The sequence below is a fragment of the Delphinus delphis genome, chromosome 16 (assembly GCF_949987515.2).
Source record: "Delphinus delphis chromosome 16, mDelDel1.2, whole genome shotgun sequence".
Classification (NCBI taxonomy): Eukaryota; Metazoa; Chordata; class Mammalia; order Artiodactyla; family Delphinidae; genus Delphinus; species Delphinus delphis.
In genome coordinates this window covers 69626314-69647759 of record NC_082698.1, presented here as the reverse complement: position 1 = coordinate 69647759, position 21446 = coordinate 69626314, and the positions used below count along the sequence as shown (strand labels likewise).

Here is a 21446-nt window from a genome sequence, read left to right as displayed (position 1 = left end):
ACAGGCTGTAGTGGACTCAACTCCTGATTCCTTATTTTCTATCAAATGAAAATATTCAGATGCTTTCTCAGGGAACGCCCACAGTGTTGTTGTTGTTGTTGTTTAAAATTAAGATTTTACATTTTTAGAGCAGATTTAAGTTCACAAAGTGAGGAAAAGGTACAAAAATTTCCCATATACCCCCTGCCCCTACACATGCCTCCTCATTATTAAAATCTTCCACCAGTGTGGTATATTTATTATAATTGATGAGCCTTCACTGACACATCACAATCACCCAAGGTCCATAGTTTACGCTATGGTTCACTCTTGGTGTTGTTCATGCTATGGGGTTGGACAAATGTATAATGACATGTATCCATCATTACGGTATCATACACAGTATTTTCACTGCTCCAAAAATCCTCTGTGATCCACCTATTCATCCCTTCCCCAATCTCTCAACCCCTGGAAACCAGTGATCTTTTTACTGTCTCCATGGTTTTGCCTTTTCCAGAAAGTCACATAGTTGAAAATCACACAGCATGTGATTGGTTCCTATCACTTAGTAATATGCAGTTAAGGTGCCTCCATGTCTTTTCATGGCTTGATAGCTTTTATTTCCTTTTTGGTGTTGAATAATATTCCATTGTCTAGATGTACCAGTTTATTTATCCATTCACCTACTGAAGGACATCTTGATTGCTTCCAGGTTTTGGCAACTATAAATAAAGCTGCTATAAACATTCATGTGTGGACATAAGTTTTCAACTCCTTTGGGTAAATACCAAGGAGCATGACTGCTGGATCTGCTGGATCATATGGAAAGGTATGTTCAGTTTTGTAAGAAACTTTCCAAATGTCTCTCAAAGTGACTGCATTATCCTGCACTGCCATCAGCAATGGATGAGGGCTCCTGTTGTCCACATCCTCACCAGCATTTGGCGTGGTCAGTGTTTTGGATTTCCGGCCATTGTAATAGGTGTGTAGTGGTATCTCATCATTGTTTTAATTTTCATTTTCCTGATGACATACGATGTGGAGCATCTTTTCATATGCTTATTTGCATCTGTATAGCTTTTTTGGTGAGGTGTCTGTTAAGGTCTTTGGTCCATTTTTTAATTGGGTTATTAGTTTTCTTACTGTTGAGTCACATTGAGTTTTTATTTCTCTGTTCTCAATCCCCCAGGTTGGGGGGATTTATAAGATTTATCTTCTACTCCTAACTGTCCCCGAGAATAGGGTACACTTTCCCCGATAACCTTCTTAGCCTCCACCCTCAACCAAATCCTAGACCAACTCAATGCATTAGCCTTAGAAATGATCAGTCCCAGAGTAGTACAGACTCATTTTCTATCTGATATAGGGATACCCTCTCCAGTGTTCCCTACAAGTGCTCATCTGGACCTTAATCAGTTATAGGACTCCCTCTAGCTTGACAGTGGCAAGTTTCACCACTGACCAGTGCCAGGGATTACCATTCATTTAACAGATATTATTGGATGCACTTTATGTGTCAAGCTCTGAGCTGGGCACTGGAACAGTGAATCAATCAGAAAATTATCAACTTCTTCCTTAAGGGTTAAAAGTGGTTCTCCTATAATGACCAGCTCTAATTCTGCCCACTGAAACTATATAATCAGCTATTGTATTCCTTTGGAAACTTAAAGACAATCAGATCCCTCAAAGCACATTGGCATTCTGGTCACCCCTTCCTTTGTATGTGCTCCCATTGGTCAATGACCCATTCAAAGGAGACTGCTCACATTTCACCTTACTTCCTGGGCTCTTCTGCCTGTGTTGGATGGTCAGGGCTTCTTACAGTTGCCTACATCTGTGGAGTTACATTGCTTGACATGTTTCTAGACTCTAGAGGTGCAGACTTGCATATGTATATGTCCCTTGGGGAGAAGGAGCTAAAAACATTAGCTTCAACCTGGGGAGTTGTTTTTCTTCTCCTGCTTTTTAACCAGAAAAATAAATGCGATTGTTGCTTTGAAAACTGAAATGCTAGCTTTTAAACAACTTGCAAATAACAGAGTTCAAGATTTCAAGGGGAAAACAGGCTCCATAAAAATTCTGTGACAGGAACCCCTACATTGTCCTTTTAGTTGGTAAACTGAGAATAAATGGTAACCAGAAAGTAATCGCCTCTAACTGCATTTCACTGAGAACTAATGTCCTTCTGACCAGTAAATGTGAACTTAGCCCCCAGGTACAGCTTGACTTTGAGGGAAGGGGCACATGAACTTGGGGCCAGGCTGTTACCCCAAAGCACACTCACTGCCAGCCCTGACAAGGGCTTGCAGCTGGTATTACCAAGGATCAGGCAATTCTTCTGCTCTTAGACTTGGCTTCTTTTAGGGCTGAAAGCATCAGACTAACTCCAGGAAGAGCTGACCATTTCTCTTACTTCAGATTCAGAAGGATTCAGAAGGAATGATTTGTTCTCCTGACTGATTGTTCTCTGCTCCCACTTTCCACCTTGTTCTGCTCCCAGGATGTGCTCCCTGACTTCATCTGCCCTGCTCCCGGTCCAGGAGGCTGGCCTCTGCAGGTGCATCTCCTGGCTTGCCAGCTGGCTTCCAGTTCCATTTAGCCAATGAGAGGCCCAGGTGAGAGGGTGGGAAGGGAGAGAGGTCAGTGTATATCTTCCAAGCCCTGTGCTTCTGCAGCATGTCTCTAGAACCCAATTAATTCAAGCTCCTGCCAAGCAGCCCCTAATCTAGGGTTCCAGTTCTTGTTTGGCTCTAGGAACTCTACCTTCTGCCCTGGGCCTTGTTGGTAATGGCCTCCTATCATTAAACCTCTGGGTGCCTCAACCAAACTAACTTTTCCTTAATACTGCCTTCATCTCTGTCCTATCATTATACCCTCTTCATTAAAATCATCTGGAATAAATTCTTTCCTGCCTGGGCCCTGACAGATAAACCTCTGGATGTTCAGTTCTCCTCTGTAGGGCATGGAGCATCATGCCATCAGCACCAGGGAAACCTTCTTATCTCCTTTAGGCAGGTACAGTCTCCAGTCCCAGGACCAGAGGTTAGGCAATCTCAACCTGGCAGCTCAGGAGATTTCTGAACCCCACCTATTAAATGAAACTCTTCTGGGGGTGAGGCCCTATAATTTCTCCTTTTAAAAAAGACCCATGGAAGAAGAATGGCAAAATAGTGATAATTGTTCAAGTTGGGTGACGGGGACCTGGGGTTCATTATGCCATTTTCTCTACTTCTGTGCAAAATAGTGGTAATTGTTCAAGTTGGGTGATGGGCACCTGGGGTTCATTACGCCATTTTCTCTACTTCTGTGTATTTTCATAAAAAAGAATTAGGTATGTAAGGTTCTATGTTGAGAACCAGTGATTCAAAGTAGAGATCTGAAATTTGTTTTGCTAATCTCATTATTCCATCTGTGTAAACAACTGAGATGAGACAAAGAGATCCAGCATCTTCCATTTACTGTAGTCCTAGGTACCAGAGACCCAGGACCTCCAGTCCCTACCACACACATTCCTTTATAGATTGGGGTTGACCAGATCTGGCCAAATTCCTTGGTGATTCCCAAACAGTTCCCACTCACACAGACATAGTTTGTGACCTTTAGCCAAATTCTGTAAGTATGGAATTAGAGAGTCCAAGTCACTACACTCTGGTGTGGCTCTCTCCTCTGTCCCTTCTTCTGAGAAATTCCTCAGAAGCCCCACAGTTCTATTTGACCCGTACCAGAAAAGGACCCAGACTTTTGAGGAAAAAATTCAGGTTTTTAGACTCTGTTCCTGTGTATCTTGGGCAAGACACCTACCTTTTCAATTTCTTTGATTTCTCTGATTTCATAGCATAGTAGTTAAAAGCACATCTCTGGGTTTGAATCATAGTTCTGCCACTTCCTGGCCATGTTACTCAGGGCAAGTTGCTTTACTTCTGTATGCCTCAAGTTTTTCACCTGTAGAATGGAAATATCAATGGAAACCACATCATTGGGTTGTTGGGGAGATAAAATGAGCTATCTGACTATCACATATAAAGGGAGTAAGTAGCACGGTGCCTGGTGTACAGTAAGTTCTAACTAAGTGCTAGCTGATGCTGTATCATTAGTGCTAATTACATTTATATTTGTAACTTTGGAGGACTAGGCAGAAGGAAACATAGCAACAGTTTCAGATAGAGTTTCCAGGGGTTTTAAAAAATCACAATAAAATTTGAGAGCTACTGTTGTAGATCTTGTAAATATTAATGGCTATAAAATCTGGAGTTAAAAAAGATCCATTCAAACAAGCCAGTGTGGCTGACTCCCTAGTTCCTAGTCATTTTGTATAGTTCTGGGCTTCAGCACCTGCCTGGGTAGAAGGCCTGGCTGGATCTGGAACTGAGCTTCCCCTACTCTGGACTGGACTGACACAACAGCCCAAGTTACAGGGTTTGATGGGTGGGAGGTGGTAGTGAAGGGAAGAGCAGAGAAGCATTGAGAATACTCCTAAATCAAACAGAAAAGCCCAAATGCCTAGATGGCCTTGGCTCCTGTATGTCCATTCGCAGCCAACTTGAGGACACACAGCTTCATTTAGTAAATCTGACATCATGTTCATGTCAATTAAAAACTATGCAAATGTGTTTTGAATTTTCTAGGCAAGCGTGTATTACCTCCTAATGCTGACCATTAAAATTCCTGATAAAATCCAATCTCCAAAAGTTGGACAGCAAGAGAGAGAGAGAGAAAAAAATCTAGCCCTTTTAATAATTAAGCACAAAAAATATAGTAGTGCATAATTATACCCTAAAGAACAACTCCTTAAGTCCTCCCTTAACTGGGAGGAAAAGGCTAGCCAGCCCCTTTTCCTCACCGAATCCTCACCTTTTCCTAATCTAACCTAACCTAACCCAGACAACACCTGTAGTCTCCAGCTTAAGAACGCTTGTTTCAATGTTTGTTTGTTTGTTTGTTTTTCCAGTGTAGATCTGGGCTTTATAGAAGCCAGATATTGAATGACATAAACTGATTCATTCTGAAATCAATGTCTAACAAAAGGTTGAAAGCTAGCCTTTCCTTAGACAAGTATGTCTTTACTGTGAAATACCAGTCACATACACTCTCTGGCATATTCTGCTAATTTTTCCCACTTCTTGTGGCATGTGTTTAAAAGTCACCAGCTAAGAAAAGCCAGATATTCTACGGCTAGTTTTGATTTGTGAATAGCAAGGAAACATACAGTTATAGCGCAAGGACTCAATTATAACACATCACCACCTCCGTTGTCCTGACTGGGGAGTCACATCGGGGTGACTGCCTGCCTTTTGATACGTTCTGATAGCCATGTCTGTGCCATCCCCTTTCTTTGGGGGGAATGACTTTTCTTTCCAAGTTCTCATCTTTCCACTCCCTGCTCTATCATGTATCCTGGACAGAAGCTGTGTAACAAAGCCTTGCTGGCCACAGTGGATGGTTTAATGGTAGGCAGCTGCGCTAAACTAAGTAGCCAGTGCCTCACACCTCACTTTGGGTCAGGGACCCAAGCTGGTCTCACCAGAGTCCTTCCTCAGGATTTATTCCCCCTGCTCCTAACACATTATTATGAAAATTCTCAAACATACAACAAAGCTAAAAGAATTTTACAGTGAATACCCACCACCTAAACTCTACCATTAACATTTTACTACATCTGAATTATCACCTATCTATCCACCTATCCAGCTATTAATTCAAATTATTTTTGGTGCATTTCAAAGTAGGTTGTAGCTCTTAGCATACTTCTAAGTATTTCAGAAAGTATTAAGTAGGGTTCAATATTGATTTATGGGTTTTTTTTGATATAAAAATCATATACAATAAAATGTTCATATGTTGTACATTTGCAGCGCTTTGACAAATGTATACACTCAGGATTTATTTTCATCAGAAGTGGAGAGAAAGCTTCTTTCCTCTTTGGAAAGTGAGGCTCAAAGATGTGAGCCTAGAGTGGGGCAGTTATTACTCCGGCTTCAGATTCTTAAAGCCAGCTAGGGGAAGCTGACATACAAATATGGAGGCAGAGCTAAGAGATAAAAACAACTGTGAAAGTATTGTAGTCATTTCTGCCTTTTTTTTTTTTTTTTGCAGTTTGGTTACATGAGCTGATAAATTCTTGTATTTGCCTAAACTATTTTGAGTTGTTTTTCTTTTACTTGCATCTAGTCCTGACAATATATGTAAACTGTCCCCTTTAATTTTAAACAAGGTTTTATGTGTCTACTGCAGGTATCAGGACCAAGTTGGGAGAGATTAAGAAAGTATAAGGTTTCTAAAAAATCTAAGAGACTGTGGTTCTAGTAAATTGAAAGTGTTGGCCTTAGCTAGGTTCTAGTTGTTGATCCCTTGTTTGTGGTATCAAGGGACAGTTTTGCACAGGCGCTAGCAACTTTATTCAAAGCAGAATCATTAACAAATGAAAAAAAGCAAAAGCATGACGTGATAACCTTGATATCAAAAATATAGTTATCGATATTAGAAGCAGGGCCCTAGTGAACTTGCTAATTATTCTTTCTAACTTTGAACATTACCCGGTTTTTGTGGCTTTAGCTAAATAATCACAGAAACAGAAACTGTGTGTTTTCACTGTTAGAGGTGGAATAGGTTGCAAAATGCCAAAATGGGTCCAATCTGGAAAATGTTGAGTCCATGTGCGAGAGAAGGGAAAAGAGAGGAAGACTCTCAATCATCCGAGGGGGAGTAAAGGAAGTATTTTATTGCCCAAGAGAAATTTCTTTTTTGGGTGTTTTGTTGTTGTTGTTCTAACATATGATACTATTTATCAGTTGTGTTATTCTGGTATTTTATGGTCAGAATTGATTTCTTTTTCTCTATTTGTCTCAAACTAAGTACAAAGTTTTTCCTTGGTGATTTCTATAAAAGTTAGAAGAGTGGTTACTTTTGGGGAAGGGAAGGGCTTGTGAAAAGAAAGGGACTCATGGAGGGTTTTCAGAATATGTATCCAAGTTCTGTTCTCTTGACCTGAATGATGGTTACAAGTGTGCTCACCCTACATTAAGCTATGCATTTGTTCTGTGGGGTTTCTGGTTTTGTGTTTTATATTTTACAATAAATGTCTTAAAATCTGAAGTGAATACGTAAAGATGTTAAGATTTGATAAAGCTCTAAGGTGGGTATACTATTAGTGCTTATTTCATTATATTCATTGTTATTCTGTATCATCAGAATATTTCATAATTTAAAAAATTTACTCCTTAACCTCCAACACCACTTTGAAAGAACACAATTCTTACATTTCTGAGGCCTGTTGAAAGTGACAGTGACAGTCATCCCAAAACTGTCACTAGCACCTTCTTCCTTTGCACTGTCCCCTCAAATTAGCTCTTCAAGTTCCTCAGCTCTTTTGTGTGAATCTTAGCCTGATTCATTTTATGTAGAACATCTGACCTTTCCTATATATTTTTACAAGTGCATATTAGATTTTATCTGACCAGATCTACACATTGCCAAAGTGAATGAGAATAGTTAAAGCAATTATTTGGGAAATTTATGTTAAAGCTTTCTTATTCAGATAATTCAAAGAGAAGCAGAGAAAATAGCGTAGTGGTGATTGTCCTGCTTCATGTAATTATTTCCGCAGTTCCTCATTTTGTTCGGTTATTGAGGTTCTTTTCTCTTTTTAAAGACAATTTTTTTTAAGAGCAGTGTTAGGCTCATAGCAATATTGAGGGGAAGGAAGAGAGATTTCCTGTATATTTCTTGTTCCCACACATGCATAGCCTTCCCCATTACCAACATCACTCACTAGCGTAGTACATTTGTTGCCACGGATGAACCTACATTGACACATCAGAATCACCCCAAATCCATAGTTTACATTATGGTTCACTTCTGGTGAGGTACATGCTGTGGGGTTGGACAGATGTATAATGACATGTGTCCATCATTATGGTATAATACACGGTACTTTCACTGCCCCCCAAATCCTCTGTGCTCCATCTATTCATCCCTCCCTCCACCTCCCTCAACCCCTGGCAATCACTGATCTTTTTACTGTCTCCATAGCTTTGCCTTTTCCAGAATGTCACATAGTTGGAATCACACCGTAGGCAGCCTTTTCAGATTGGTTTCTATCACTTAGTAATATGCATTTAAGGTTCCTCCATGTCTTTTCACAGCTTTATAGCTTATTTCTTTTTTAGTGTTGAATAATGTTCTATTGTCTGGGTGTACCACAGTTTATTTATCATTCACCTACTGAAGGACATCCTGGTTGCTTCCAAGTTTTGGCAGCTATGAATAAAGCTGCTATAAACATCTGTGTGCAAATTTTTGTGCAGCTTTCAGGGTGAAGACAAGATGATGATGATGATGATTCAACTCCTTTGGGTAGGGAGTTGCAGTTGCTGAATCTGCTGGATCATATAGTAAGAGTATGTTCAGTTTTGTAAGAAACTGCCAAACTGTCTTCCAAAGTGACTGTACTATTCTGCACTGCCATGAACAATGAATAAGAGTTCCTGTTGCTCCACATCTTTTCAACATTTGGTGTTGTCGGTGTTCTGGATTTTGGCCATTATAGTAGGTGTATAGTGGTATCGTATTTTGTTTTTTTTCTTTTCTATTGCGGTTTATTACAGGATATTGAATATAGTTCCCTGTGCTATACTTTGGACTTTGTTGTTTATCCTTATTGTTGTTTTAATTGAGATTCTTAAGAGCATTCTGATATAAGCAGGTAATTGGTGATAGCAACAGTTAATAATGTTTAAGCACTTGATATGTGCCAGGCATGTGCAAAGCACTTTACAGTATCAGCTGATTTAATAATTCCACAACTCTGTGAAATAAGTACTATTATTGTTTCTAATTAAAGAAAAAGGAAGACGGAGGCTTGTGACGGCTCAGTTAGTATGAAACAGCAGGGCCGACTTCATGGACACGAGACCTGGGCAGTCAGTCACACAGGGCCCTGTGATCAGCTTTGTATTTGGTTTAATGCTCTGAGGTCACTGTCTTGAAATTCTTAATAATTTTACACAAGGGGACCTGCATTTTCATTTTATACTGGGCCTGGCAAATTATGCCCTGTGGGGTAGAGTTGGACATTTGACCCCAGAGGCTGTGCTGTTAAGCACTATTCTATTCTGCTGCTTATCCCCCTCTAAATGAAGCTAGGAGAAGGAAAAACAAAGAAACAAAACAAACAAACAAAAAACCAAAAACACCCCAAATGAAGAAAGAAATGAACAAATAAAAAAACTAGTAACTGACATGGCATATGCATATAACTAAAGATAGTAAGAAACTAATCTGGGAAGAATAATTTTAAAATGTGTGACTTGTACTTAAATTAACATTTCCTGGATATTATTCTTGGTAAATGAAATTAATATTTGAGACTTGTTCTACCTTAGGAAATGCATACACTCCCATGACGTTAAGTTCATTTTTCTATGTTCATCATATGTCTAAAGGCAAGAAATTTTTTCTGAAACAAACTGTTAATTTGGGGGAATAAGAGGGGTGAACTCAGCAAATCTGAGAAAAATCTGTGAATTTGCTCACTGTTTTTCCCAACTGAGGACAGCTTCTCATTGCCCAGCTTTCAGGCTTATAATCTTAAGCCTGTGCCAAATGAAGCTTAGGTACAGAAAGCACCTGGAAAATAAGGGCTACACATTGGGGAAAGCTACACTGTGAGTGTCTTCCATCCATGTAAGATAATGGGGAGGGGTTTGGTCACTTCTTTTTCCTGTGATCACTTTATTTCCTGCTTGTTCTGATTTGGGTCTTGAAACTCCCTTTTCCCTCTGATTGCTGTGACGGCTATGTTTGCCATCTTATTGTGATTTTTGTCCTTGTTTTGCTTGTGATCTCCGTCTGTGCTTGTCTCTTCACTGGAGTTGCTCAATTTGAGTTGCTACTTAATAGCTTGTCTAATTTAGCCTCAAGGGTCCTCTTCGCTTGGCAGTGAGATGAAGCTTGGCTCCTACTTCTCCCTGGTACGACTTGTTCAGTGGAGGACAAGGGTGAGGACTGGTGGCAGCAAAGAGGTGGAAGCTGGTCCAGAGGCTCCAGTCTTCATTCTCTGTGACCTGCTGAGGCATTTACTGCCTGTCCCTGGAGAGCTTTGAGGCTTAGATGCCTCAGGAGTTCTAAATCTTACAGCTTAGTGTTACTTCTTAATCAGAAAATGGAATCACAGGAGAAAGAGCTTTTCTTACTGCACAGGGGCCTGGCTAGGGTTCATGTATTGTTACTGACATTCCCCTTCTTGCCCCATCCAGTTCAACAATGCGCATCATTGTTTCCAAAAGGGTTTCCTCCTGTGTCAGGTGAGCACTTGTACAGGCAGGTCTGAAACAATATCCAGCTAAGGGTTCAGCCTTCTCACAGCTGGAATACAGTTCCCAACAACCAACATTCCAAACTGAAGGACTGTCATGATAACTAATGTTTTGTTCATTCTGGATTAAGGATGGATTCCTAAATAATAAAAATAATACCTACTCCCAGCCCCAAGGTTTGCTTATATGTTCCTCACCATACACCTGTTAGGTAGGGAGGGTAAGAACCACTATTATTCCTATTTTGCTAGTGCAGAAACTGAGTTTCAGGAAAGCTGTGATTTGCCCAAGATCTAATAAATCAGCTTAGATCTTTCTATGCCAAGAACAGAATTTCTCCATTACTGCATCACATCACTTCTATCATTAAACAAATTCAGAGTAGACAGAAGGAAGCTGCATGTAGCTTTCAGGGTGAAGGTAGGATGATGATCTGTGATTTTAGCATGTGGACCTAAATTGTCATCCTATTTGGTGATGGTCAGGTATAGTCTGGGCTGACTGGAGGGTCATCTCTGCATCAGGGACCAAAGAACTTGACGGGAAGGAAAAATGCTGACCCTCCTGCCTACACCCCCAGGAAAATTAATCACCCTCAGAATAATGACCTCAAATTTTATGGTTAACTAAAGAGCAAATCGTGTTCTCTAGACTCTTACACTGACCAAGATTGAAAAAATCTTGGAAAGAATTTCTTGTTTCTCAAAGTGGAATACATGGCAGTGTGTCAGGGTCCCTGAAGATACATATTAAATTATGGTACATCTTCCCAGAGCACCAACTCTATTTGAGAAAAAACAGCAAACAAAAAGAGCAAACAAAACATGTTTATCGATTAAAAATACCAGCATTTTAAGGGAAAGAAGGCAGTTTTGGCCTGAATTTTAACAAAGAGAAAAGCTGCACACCTGCAATGGGTCTCTTTGGGTTAATACATCCCAGGTACTAACCTTAGGAATAAATTTTCATTCTCTTGTATCTTTGGATGGTTTCTGTGAAAAGTCTGAGAAGCACTGGCCATTTTGGTAGACAAGTTGAAACTAAGAGAATTTAAATGATTCTCCTATGGTCACAGCAGGCCTGCACTCAAAGTCGCCTGAATCCTTGTCTACCATTTTCTCCATTATTCCACAAATCCATTCTTTGTAATGAAAGTGTTTCTAAAACGAGAGTATATTTTCCTGCCTTAGGAAAACTAGGAGGCAGAAATGATGGCATATTGAGAATGGAGACTGTGTTATAATGAGCATCATTCTCATCGCCAAAGCAACATGGGACACGGGCTGTTGAGTAGCTTGAGTTGAGTGTGAATGCAACCTAGGAAGGTCCCGCAAGGGGCTCTTCCAATCATGTTTCAGCTGTCATCTTGCTTCTAAGGCTTTGCCTCTTTCTTCTAAAGTAAAAAATAAATTCTGGTTATTAAGATAACTATGCTCAACCTTATTAAATATCAAGCAGTGCAAATTAACAGGGCAATAAGCTACAATCTTTATTCCTTAATTTATTGGTAATGGTTTTTTTAACTAATGAAAATATTCAGTATTAGTGAGGATGAGAAAAAACAGTGAGATAGAAATTTACCCAACTTATCTGGTAGAATAACTTGAAAATATGTCCCAAAACCCTTAGATTTTGCACGTATTACCCTTTGACAAAATAATTCTACCTCTACAAAATTTTCCCCAAGGAAATATACAGGAAAGCATGCAGGGATTGATTTAGTTACAAAGATGTTCAATTCGAGGTTCTTGAGAACAGTGAAAAATTGGAAACAATTTAAATGTCTAATAGTTGGGATTTGGTGAAATAAATTATATCTTTACAATAGAATACCACTGTATCTTGACTCCCCCATAGAAATAATGCTGTGAATGTTAAAAGGCATTAGAGTGAAGTAGTTAAAAGTAGGGATTCTAGAATCTGATTTCCAGGGTTTACAATCAGGTTGTGCCATTAACTAGCTGTGGGACTTTGAACAAGTTTGTTAAATTCTCAGTGCCTCAGTTTCATGAGAATAATGATATAGTATTATACTTTCCTTACAAGGAACATATTAAGTACTCATCAAATATTAGGTATTGTTAGATAAGCAGTTACCAAGAAGGGAAGTTGTTTTTTTTAACTTATTATTAACTAGAAATTACAGGTTAACAAAATAGTTCGTATAATATAATGGTATACTTTTTTTTTTTTTTTTTTGCAGTACGCGGGCCTCTCACTGTTGTGGCCTCTCCCGTTGCGGAGAACAGGCTCCGGACGCGCAGGCTCAGTGGCCATGGCTCACGGACCCAGCCGCTCCGTGGCATGTGGGATCTTCCTGGACCGGGGCACGAACCCGTGTCCCCTGCATCGGCAGGCGGACTCTCAACCACTGCGCCATCAGGGAAGCCCATATTTTCTTTTAAAAGGCTCTTTTAGAGACTTTGGGATTGACAGAAAAAATTGTAAATCACTATATTATACACCTGTAACATATAATATTGTACATCAACTATACATCAATAAAAAAGAAAGTGAAAAAAAAATAAAAGGTTCTTTTAGATAGTTTAGACTAGTGGTTCCCAAACTGTGTGCCAAGGCATCCTGGGGCACTGCAGTGAACTCACAGGAGGCCCCCAGGATATTTTAAAATTTCAAGAGAAACACAGCAACACCCCTGGACACTGTGTGAACTACTACTATTAAGTGGTTTGGACCTAACTACATAATAAACGTAATTTATATTGGTTTAAAGTACCAGAAAAAATTACTGAAACATTGAGGGTTCCATGAATGAAGAAAGTGTGAAACTTTTAAAGTAGCCTATGGAATTTACCCAGATGTTAAATGTTACTGAGAAGTGGGATTTGTGTGCTTTACATTTTCTGCTTTTGATTTATCTGAACTTTTTAATTCTACTGTGAACCTTATTGTTTTAGTAAGACAATAAAAGTTATTTTAAAAATAATTTCTTCCTGAATTTGTGCAATAACCATTTATTGAACATTACATGGGGTCAATTTCTGGGCTTGATACAGGAAGGCAAAGATGCCACACCCTCAAGGAGCACATAGTTGAGGGTGAGTGGAGAATGTAAACAAATGATTGCTGTGTGGTAGAAAAGGCTCTGAGTCAGAGGCTGGATTGGGAGCTCTGAACTCTGCTTTGGAGATAAGAAACCCTTCACAGAAGGCAGATGTTAGGTGAGTCTTGCAGAATAAACGGGACTTCCCTAGATGGAAAAGGTGTAGAAGAATGTTCCTCCTTTCAGCCTGTGTGTAGAGGCTTGGATGGCTATGGGGGTTGCGGGGAGGGCAGTGGTAGGAGACTGGAAAGGTAGGCCAGATTAGAATGGGAAGGCTTTGATGGGTCATGCCCTCGACTGGACACTCAACTTGTAAAGGATGGGAAAACATTGACAGGTTTTAAGTAGGGGAGTGTTGTAAGTGTTGTGCTGTGGAAAGATCACTCTGGCAGCACTGTGGAGACTAGACTTGGAGGCTGGAGCAGAGCTGCACAGGGCAGGGGACAAGCCAGGAGGATTTTGTAATAGTGTAAGAAGAGGTCACGAAGCCCCAAATAACTAATGACAAAGATTATATAATGGGCCTCTGTGGACCAAATCAGCAAAAGCAAAAGATCCAGATGTAGCACATCATTCATTTCAAATATGTTGGTGTCTTTAAAAATAAAAACTTTGTTTTTTCTGATCATAAAGACAATATACAATTGGTATAGAAATTTAGAAGATGTAGAAATGTATAAAGAAGAAAATGAAGTATTTATATCCTCTGAACTGGAGCTGAGGTACATGTGTGTTTATATATCACATATAAAATATTAAATATGACATATTATATATAAATACTGATATATGTCTCAAATATATACATATAATTTAAAACATGTGTACATGGTAAAGTCTGACTTACAGAAGGATAGAAAATTAAAATAATAATAATTACTGAGTGTTTACCAAATGCTAGACATTCTTAGAAGCACAAAATATATAATAACATATATATTAGCTTATTCAATCCTCAAAACAACCCTGTGAGATAGGTCTGTGTGTATTTTGCCATTTCTAGGTAAGAGAGTTGAAGGACAGAAAGATCAGTAAATTGCTCAATGTTCTATAATGTGTAAGTGTCAGAGCTGCGATTTGAACCCAAGCAGTTTATCTCCAGGGCCTGTACCCTTAAACCCCTAAAGTACAATTTTGAGTGGTATATTTAACTTCTGTTTTTAATTAATTGACTTTACACAGTGACTCTTTGACATTCTGCTACTACAGTGTTGTCCAACTGAACTTCCTGCAGTGATGGACATATTCTGTATCTGCACTATCCAGTATGGTAGCTACTAGCTATAGAGCACTAGAAATGCTGCTACTGTGAGTGAGGAACTGCATTTGAAATTTTATTTAATTTTAACTAATTTAAATTTGAATAGCCACCTGTGGCTAATGGCTGTGCATTGGACAGCACAGACCTACAGAAGATTAAAAAAAACGAGTACCTCATTGCTTTGTCATACTCCCTCTCCAGTAATCATATGTAACCATGTTTGTTTATTTCTGACTTCAATCCTTTCCCATATTTATCTCTATTAGGTCCAGAAAATATGCCTATAATTTAATCTCTTGATTTACCTACTTTAAACACTGGATTGACTCTGCCATACAAAAGCGGTCCCCAACCTTTCCGACACCAGGGACCAGTTTCATGGAAGATAAGTTTTCCATGGATGGGGGTGGGGCGGGGGATGGTTCAGGTGGTGATGCGAGCAATGGGGAGCCCCAGATGAAGCTTTGCTCCCTCGCCCGCCCTTCACCTCCTGCTGTGCGGCCTGGTTCCTAACAGGCCACAGACCCATAGTGGTCTGTGGCCTGGGGCTTGGGGACCCCTGCCATACAAGATGAGGAATTAATTTTTGTATCACTTAAGATTCTTCTGATTGCAAGTGGAAGAAAAGCCAAATCAATCTGATTTGAGCAATAAAAAGGGAATTTATTGGCTCATATAAACAAGAACATCAGAGGCATTAGGAAGGCTGAATTCAGAGTTCAAACAATGTGAGCAGAACTCGATTTCAGCTCAGCTCTCTGCAGTCTGTAAGCTTCATCCTTAAATTCTATGTGGTGGGCAAAGCTGCAGGAGCCATAGGGTCATACTGTCTTAGATTCCAGACTAGCATGTGTCTTTATTGTGTGCTATTTAACTGTGGCCACAATAATGTTGAGTTAAAACATACACACACAATCTCAGTGGTGTACAATGGTAAGTATTTAACTCATATATGTGTGGGTTGGTTGAAGTCAGCTGATCTATGTTGGACATGGCTGGGTAGCTTTGCTGATCTTGGTTGGGACTGCTTACAACTCTGGGCTAGGATAGCTCAATGGTGTTCCTTGTGTCTCTCATCTTCCTCCTGGGACAAATGACCTACCCCAAGCATGTTCTCATGGTGATGATGAAGGTGCAAGAGCACAAGACCAGATGCACAAGCATATACCATTAGCCAAAGAAAGTCAAATGACTGTACCCCAAATCAATAAAATGTAGACGTATGCTCCTCCCATGGAATTGAGAAGGAGGAAAGGAGTATTTCCAAGCAGATGAGCTTGGCTTGCTCAATTCAAAACCAGTGATTGTGGCCAAGGGCATGGATCTCACACTCTGGCCTTGGCCTAGGTCCTATATTCCATCCTGGGAACAGAGGTTACATTCAGATTCACCCAAACCATGGAGACTAAGAGTGGAAGAGGAACAGTTACCCCAAACTAAGATAAGAGTTCTGTTGGCCACATGAAGAGGAAATGGATATGAGATGGCAAACCACAATGACAATTATAACTTTAAACAATATACAAGGTTCCCCCACTATTTGAAAGCAGAGCATTCCTAAGAAATCTTTTGCAAGCTGAAATGGTGTAAAGTGGAGAAAGGTTAGGATGCATCTTGCTAACGGATACACAAAATAAACTGAGATAAAGCACAGACACAGTTCAAAGCTCTGGTGGCTTGACGCTGAGATGCTGAGTGTAGTTCCAGGAAAGGAGTTTGACAATGCCACTCTCACTGCTCAGGGTGCACTGCCTCTACCACGGCTCACTGCAAAACAAACACTGAATGCTATTCTACTTTCGCTTTTCACCTTTTTTTGAACAAGCAAAAATTCTCTTCAGATTTCTTTCGGTTAGTGAAAACAGGTATTAATGTAGGTGTTTCGTAAAAGTGAAGGGGTGTAAAGCAAACTTCTGAAAAGCAGGGGATACCTGTACTTAAATTTCTGTTTCTTGAGACTTTGGTTTCAGATAGTATCCTCTGACATCATATTCATGAATTCCCTTTCACCCCCACATTTCCCACTTCTGTCAGCTTGATCATTCAAGCTGTTTGTTTATATTTATGAAGGAAGGACTGGGTACTTAACAAAGGTGGCTGGGTGTGTCTGGTGCAGTCTCTTCTCTGCCACTGGAGAGGTAGGTTTCCTTGGTAGGAATTTCCCTCTGAAGATGGGTACTGGCTGCATATATGGGTGGGACATGTCAACTGACAAACTTCCCTTTAGGGTGCAAGCATATGGGATCATGCAAATGGTATTCTTTTCCCCACAAAACACCCAGAATGGAGGGCTTCACTGTGGAATGCCAAATCCCATACAAGGAGCCTTAGTTCTGTCCAGGCAGCAATCTTATCTTCTTAAAAGAGCAGATCTGGGGAGGAGGTGAGGGTTTCCAAATCTGCACTTCATCTGCATGTATGAGAAAGGTGCGGAAGGATGAAAAAGACCACATGATACAGCCCTTCTCTGGATAACCTTGCTTTTGGCTCCTCTTCCAGTCCTGAGTTCTGAGCATGCTAATGCCCAATGTGGAGATTCTCCAAGGCTTCTTTGGAAAGAACATTTCCACCCTTTCCACAGCCTTCTCCTGAGAAAATCTGGGATGCTGCTTCCTTTGCTCTGTTTTATCCACCAGTACTGTTCACTTCCTTTCTATCTTCCAGAAAATTGTCAAAACCTCTGCTGATAGTTCTTTTTTTAATCTTCAGCATGGTTATCAATTTATTCCCTTTACTGACTCTTCAGCAGAATTTTGAATGGGAGCATACGTAAAGTCATGTGTTCAGTCCTGAACAGATATATTTATATTTAAACAAGTTTAGATGTTGCCAATTACATTTTTTTTAACCACTGGCTTAACTGAATACCATTCTTGAAGAGTTTTAAAAGTTATTTCTCAAAGTTACTCTGGGAATGACCCATGAAGGAAATGACTATCTTATGTTGGATCTAAAACCTAACAAATATTTATTTGTTATTGCTAGTACTACGTATATATTTACTGTATGCCAATAGCATTCAGAATATATCAGTCTACTGAGGACGGCTAAAACACACATAGATTGAGGGAGGGTTTCTCTCTACTGGGCTTCAAATTGAAGAGAGGCACAGCATTGAGATAGACACTTTCCAGGAGAAAATGATGACTCACACAGGGATGACTTCAAGGCATCTGGTTTCCATCTTCTTTGTTTCTTCTCTTGGACTCCATTCAGAGGCACTTCCTTCCAGCTGGAGCTTTTAATGGCATAATGTGAAGGCAAGATCCACAGAAGTGGGTTTAGAGGCGGGACTTGAAGGAGAAAATGCAGATCATCAGGGGAGACTATGGAAAATTACACCCAGATGGGAGGTAACAGAGAATGTACACACATCCAGACTAAAATGTACCAACTAAAATACTTAGGGAAATGCAGAGAAGTATATGATTTTTAATATGGGGTAACAAAAATTTGAACTGAATAAAAAGTCAAAGTGATATAGTCCTGCTTGCAATTAACAGCACATTAATGCAATTTCTGTTTCTTGCCTGGGAAAGTATGGTGGCTCTCTTTATTTAAATGAATGTAGCATAGCACTGCTTGTGGTTTTGTTTTGATCTATTCATTCTCCTAGCTCCATTCATGACAGTGATACACTTATTCCTATTTCATAGCTGAAAAGGCACTAATGAACCTTGCCTAGTGTTCCAAAGTGATCTGGGATGGTGAGAGAGCCATCACCTGGTTGGGTGGCTTGAGCTTTGTTGTTAAAATAACCGGCAACCAATCAGAACCCTAAGAGACTGAAAGGAATGGAACAAGCAATTGGTTTTTGTATGTAAACACTCATTGCTCACGGTCCCCTACTCCCAATCCATCAGCAGCAAGGAGGAAGCCTATTTCCCTTTTAAAAATAAGAGTCCATTACATTCTATACTTTTCTTTTCTCACATGATGTTTCACTTAATCAAATATCACTTGATCTGAGTGATCTGACCCTGGTCTTGTTCTCCCCAGGCGGGGAGGGGGCTGGTTTATATAAATGGAGGTAGGCAGTAGTGGTGTTGGAAGCTGTGCCAATGGTTATGTTCTTCTGGACACCACAGGGGGCAGAGCCAATCCAAGCTGAGAACAAGTCAAAGAATAATTATTTGGCACTTCATGAAGACATGGCATTGTCCAAGTCTCTGCAGAGATATGGTTTAACAAGTAATAGGTATATATATATACAAAATGGTAATATGAGGCAGACCGTATTATGCTGTAAGAGAGGTACAAATACTGCTGACAGGGATAATAGAGATTAATTCTGAAGCTGGGGGTGGCAGAAAGGAGTACAAATCAGAGAAGACTGAATGGTCAAAGGAGAAGACGGAATGTGTGGGGAGGATTCTCTGCCTCATTGATTTGGATAAATCCAGAGACAGTGCTGGCTTTACATGTAGGCCAAGGGTCCGTGAACTCAAATGCTAAGGAGGCCAGGCAGTCATCATAAATGCGTGAATCCAGCCAAGTACAAAGCAATCGGGAGTGGTGGAACTTGTCACAAACTGAGGGCCATGCCCCACTGAAAGGCTTTCAATTTCATATTAAAAAATTCAAAGTCAGGTAATTCAAGTCATTGTCTACACATCTTTTCTGTCATCCAAAGGCCCCCCTATGCCTCTAAGTTCAGACTCAACTATCTTCTTCACACCAGAGAGAGACCCACACTTTCCTTCACAGACACAATCATGTCTGCGTAACTAACAGAATCTTTTAGAGCTGACTCTCCCAGAACTGTGACATAGAGTAGGCTTCAAAAGCAAATACACTTTTCTACTGGGATGATGGGATTCTTTAAAAGTCAGTTTAATTAGCTTCTGCAGGGCATTCTATCACCTGTGGGCCACAAACCCAGCAGTGGAAGAACTGGTAGAGCTGGCTGAGTCTCTCAGCGTTCCTGGGTGCTCCTGGAATTCCAGGGCTATCCCCAGACAGAGGGAAAAGAGGAGCACTGCTTCAGCCAGGCAGCTGTTTCAAAGATCCTGAGTAAGATCTTTTCTGAAGAGAGAGTGACTTCTGAACATTGTTATGATGGCAGGTGAGGAAACTCCATTGTACTTCTTTAAAGAAGGACTTGGGTGTGATGCCCTGCTCTGCTTTCCTTACAATCATCCTTCTAGGAAAAACTCTTCTGTTTCTCCTTTATTCACTACACTCACACTCAGAACACTTCATTTCTGGTCACCAAATATGTGGGTGTTTTTCCCACACTAAACAGTTCTACAATTCTTAGCAGAGACTGACTGCGTGTCCACAAGTTTAACTCAACTCTGACACTATCTTCCTGGAGAGAGCGTCAGATCCCACAGGTTAACAGCTCAGTCCCACAAGACTGCCCCTACTTTACATGCCAACCGCAAGTACAGGTTGTCACCTGTACTTCTGACCGAACGGTTATAAGTCAGGGCTCCTATGACCCCCTCCTCTGGTTTGATCACTTGCTAGAATGGGTCACAGAACTCAGGGGAACATTTACTGATTTAAGAACACAAGTCAGGAACAACAGGATAGGAGACATGCATGGGACAAGGTATGGGAAAAGGAGCGTGGAGCTTCTATGCTCTCTCCAGGTGTGCAACCCCTTCCAGCACCTCCACATATTCACCAACCTGGAAGTTCATCAAATCTCCTTGTTCAAGAGTTTTTATAAAGTTCAATCTCCAGCCCTCTAATCCCTTGGTCTTTCTGTGACCAGCTCCATCCCGAGGCTGTCAAGGGGCCCCACCCTAAGTCACCTCATTTGCATAAACTCAGGTGTGCTGAAAGGGCTTGAATAACCAAAGACACTCCCATCACTTAGGAAATTCCGAGGGTCTTAGGAACTCTGCACCAGGAACCAGAGACAAAAACCAGATATATTTCTTATCATGCCACAGTTCTACTCCGAGCTTTTCCCCTTGGCATGCTAGGATTTAGCATGCCAAGGGGATGTGGGATAATTCAGGACTTCCCTGGTGGCGCAGTGGTTAAGAAACCGCCTGCCAAGGCAGGGGACACGGGTTCCACCCCTGGTCCGGGAAGATCCCACATGCCACAGAGCAACTAAGCCCGTGCGCCACAACTACTGAGCCTGCGCTCTAAAGCCCGCGAGCCACTACTACTGAGGCCGCGTGCCACAACTACTGAGGCCCGTGTGCCCTAGAGCCCATGTGCTGCAACTACTGAAGCCTGCGCGCCTAGAGCCTGTGCTCTGCAACAAGAGAAGCTACCGCAATGAGAAGCCCACATGCCGCAACGAAGAGTAGCCCCCGCTTACCTCAACTAGAGAAAGCCCGAGTGCAGCAACGAAGACCCAACGAGGCCAAAATGCAGGCAAACAGGAGTACTGGACTATTTTCGTATTCTCCACCCATTTTCTTTTTACTAGTAAGGATTTTAGACATTTGTAAATAGACTTTCTTCTTGTTCCTTCCTTTGATTTAACTCAGTGATTCTCAAACTCCAGTGTGCAGGGGAATATTTTGTACAGGGTTGGATCCAGCCACCAACCAATATACAAAGGGGATTGAGTAAATGAGATCCTCAACTGATAGCCAGTTAGATATAGCCCCCACTTCCCCTCCTGTGTGTGCACGTGTGCGCACACACACACACACACACACACACACACACGGCTAGAAGCTTACTCTGGGGAACTCAATTGTATTTGCTTTCTATATGTTTTACACTTTTCATTTCACACAGGTAGTTAGGCTTGTTATTTCTTGCTTAAGGCAAGGAAGGAGACAGCCTGCTTTTGAAAGGATGAGGAAAGAAAAAAGCTGCTATCCTTGGCTGAGACAGGAACACAGCTTGTGGCTCC

General features: G+C 40.8%; 1 long non-coding RNA gene across 1 annotated transcript in view; it reads right to left on the bottom strand.

Moving 5' to 3' along the window:
* Positions 1-21446, bottom strand: part of LOC132440000 (uncharacterized) — a 137100-nt gene that overhangs the window by 40045 nt on the left and 75609 nt on the right. Inside the window, exon 3 of the long non-coding RNA XR_009522477.1 lies at positions 3781-3921. This is a non-coding gene — a long non-coding RNA (uncharacterized lncRNA). The remainder of the gene's footprint in view (positions 1-3780; positions 3922-21446) is intronic.